Genomic DNA, 3487 nt, shown 5'->3' on the forward strand with positions numbered 1-3487 from the left:
TTTCTTCACTAATAGTTTGTACCATCTGTCGGGCAATTTGCCTAGATGTCGTCTTGCCAGCAGCACTCCTGTATTTAGTCATGTTGCAATATGTACTAATAGAGCAGATAGACACCTGTCTCCTTTTTCCCTGTGTTTGATGGAGTGGGGAGGAAGAGCTCTGAGTGTTTTTCTTTTCTTCTTTCTAATAATTTCAGTGCTTTTTTTTTTTTTTTTTTTTTTTTTTTTTTTTTTTCCTTTTTTAATTCATCTGTGTAAAACACAGAGAAGGTTTTGATCCCAAACATCTAAGCAGATGTTTAAAAAGTAATTTTTTTTCTCTCTAAACTTTTCTTTGGGAGGAAAGAGGATGATAACAGGATTTTTAAATTCACTTTCTTTCACTTAAAGCCAAATACTCAAAGTCAATATACTCAGACAAGTGTCTGACTCAATGCTATTTCTCCTAAGGCTTTTTCTTTTCTTTCTGGAAAGTTTGAGTTTCCATTTGGTTCCTCCTCTATATTCGATATCCAAATTCTCTAAAATCAGAAGGATCATTTAAGCTGACCTCACAGAGAATAAAACAACACCAGAGGTTTCTCATGTTCAGTCACAGGGTCAGCTTTTACAGTCACATGTATCAGAAATCATAGAGTCGTACAATCACACAATCATTAAGTTTGGAAAAGGCCTCAGAGGTCATTTAGTCTAACTGACAACACAACCCCACCATGCCCACTCACCACGTCCCTCAGTGCCACATCTCTATGGTTCTTGAACACCTCCAGGGATGGTGACTGCACCACCTCCCTGGGCAGCCTGTGCCAATGCCTCACCACTCTTCTGGAGAAGTTTTTCCTATCATTCAACTTGAACCTCCCCTGGGGCAACTTGAGGCCTATTCCTCTCATCCTATCACTGTTACCTGGGAGAAGAAGCTGACCCCACCTTGCCACAACCCTATTTTAGGGAGTTGTAGAGAGCAATAAGGTTTCCCCTGATCCTCTTCCAGGATAAATGATCCCCAAATTATTCTTGATTCAGTGAAGCCCCAAACACTACCAGATCATGGGACTGTCTGTCACTGTGTGTTTGCCGTGTGTCTCCAGGGCCTGTGATGCTAATATTCTCTGAAGGGTAATACAGTAAACACTTTCAGGTAAACAATAACCTGCCCTAAAGGGCTCAGTACCTCTGAATGGTAACATTTACCATTCCTGCTGTGACATACTCCACTTGTGTCCTTGATGATTATAGCTTCCAACATCTACCTGCAAAGGCCTTTAATCACAAATGGGGAGAGGGTACTACACAGATGCAGCAGGACAAAATTAAGAGCTTGTTGGTAATACATCACCTGTTGCTTTTCTGGATGGCTTTTATCACACTGTGTTGCTTTCATCTGGAAGAAGCTAAAAAAGTAATTTAAACAACCAGTAAGAAATAAAACCTGGGATTAGTAGGGTGAAACAATAATATAGCAGGACTCTCAGGTTACTGTAAGAAGAAGCTGAAAAGACAGAAAAAACATAATAAGAGAAAAGTGGGGCAGATACAAAGCAGAAGAGAACACACTTATTCTAATTCTTTTTTTGAGAAGTCCCTCTGTCTTTATTCCCTAGCTCAGGTTTCAGCTAGCAAGCGCAGTTTGTATTTTCTGTATTGATTCTCCTTTGGAAATATAATTGGCTCAGGTGACCATGAGATGATTTGATTCACTTTTTGCAAATTCTTCCTTTTCATTCATTGACTTCTTCTCTGCTTCTCTTCATCTACAGTAAATGCAGGTCAGCGAGTTTGCATGGAGAAGTTTTAGTTTTTTGAACTGGATGCCTCCACAACCCATGTGATGTGATGTTACCTGAAGGACCTGTGGGGGGTTCATGCTGTCAAGTCCCTAGTGGACAGAGTGAGGAAACATCTGATCTGCACCTGAATCAGAAAATCTTAGAACTATAGAATCATTTGAGTTGGAAGAAACCCTTAAAGATCATCTAGTCCATTTCCATGTAATGAACAGGGACACCTACAGCTAGATAAGGTGCTCAGAGCCCTGTGCAGCCTGACCAGGAGTGCACCCAGGGTCTTAGCTTCTACTACACCTCTTAGCCACATGTTACAATGCTTCATTAAACTTACACTACAATTTCATTATATCCAGTCTCCTTCTTCCAGTCTGAAAAACTGGAAGAGTTCTGGTTTGGTTTCTTCTTCAAGTTTCTATCCTGCCTACACTAAAACTGCTCTTTGAACTGTGTGAAAAGTGTATTGAGAAAATTTGGATATTTGCTTCAGGACTACATCATGGATTCAAACCAATGCACTGCTATGGCAAACTGAGCTTGAGGAAGGATGAGGAGAACCTGTTCAGCAAAGTGAGGCTTTATCTCAACACTGAACCACAGGATAATAAAGGTTGGAAAAGACCACCAGTGATGAAGGTTGGAAAAGGTCAGCTAGTCCAACCATGTCATGGTTTTGTGCTGTCAATATTCTACATCATGACATCATGTGCGGTATGAACTGTTTTGGTGGTATAAGAAAGTGTAACAGAGGGTATGTGGAAGTGTAACAGAGGGTATGTGGAAGTGTAACAGAGGGTATGTGGAAGTGTAACAAAGGGTATGTGGAAGTGTAACAGAGGGTATGTGGAAGTGTAACAGAGGGTATGTGGAAGTGTAACAGAGGGTATGCGGAAGTGTGGAAGGTTCATGCTCCAGATCTGTGGAATGGCACCTGGTAACGCCCGATCTCGTCTGATCTCGGAAGCTAAGCAGGGTCGGGCCTGGTTAGTACTTGGATGGGAGACCTCCTGGGAATACCGGGTGCTGCCATTCCACAGATCTGGAGCATGAACCTTCCACACTTCCGCATACCCTCTGTTACACTTCCACATACCCTCTGTTACACTTCCACATACCCTCTATTACACTTCCACATACCCTCTGTTACACTTCCACATACCCTTTGTTACACTTCCACATACCCTCTGTTACACTTCCACATACCCTCTGTTACACTTCCACATACCCTCTGTTACACTTTCTTATACCACCAAAACAGTTCATACCGCACATGATGTCATGATGTAGAATATTGACAGCACAAAACCATGACAAACCATCAGCCCATCAGCACCATACCCACTAAATCACATTCATATCAATAAGATGGTTTCTTAATTATTCACAGGGAGATTATCTTCTTCTCTAGACACCTCTGTGTCTGATTGAGTGAAGGAAACATTGAAACCTGGCAAGCTTTCCTTCAACTGGAAAGCACTCTGGTGATTTCCTGAGAACGCAAGGTATACTCTTTTTAGCAGAACTAGAAGGGAGCAAGGACTCTGTATAAGGCAATAGTTTCAGTTAGAAGATGAAAGCAAGGAGGGGAAAAAATGAGCCATTAGAGCAATCCAGTCTCTGGCCTCATAATACCAGGTTTCTCTTTCTGTAAGTGGCACACTTGTGCTTGCAGTGAGATTCAGCAGCACTGCATGTTTCCT

At 41.7% G+C, this 3487-nt stretch overlaps 1 pseudogene; it reads left to right on the top strand.

The window, feature by feature from the left end:
* Window positions 1-2710: 2710 nt before the first annotated feature.
* LOC140247505 (5S ribosomal RNA) lies at window positions 2711-2819 on the top strand (annotated as a pseudogene).
* Window positions 2820-3487: the final 668 nt, after the last annotated feature.

Source organism: Excalfactoria chinensis, chromosome 1 (assembly GCF_039878825.1).
Source record: "Excalfactoria chinensis isolate bCotChi1 chromosome 1, bCotChi1.hap2, whole genome shotgun sequence".
In the NCBI taxonomy this organism is placed as follows: domain Eukaryota; kingdom Metazoa; phylum Chordata; class Aves; order Galliformes; family Phasianidae; genus Excalfactoria; species Excalfactoria chinensis.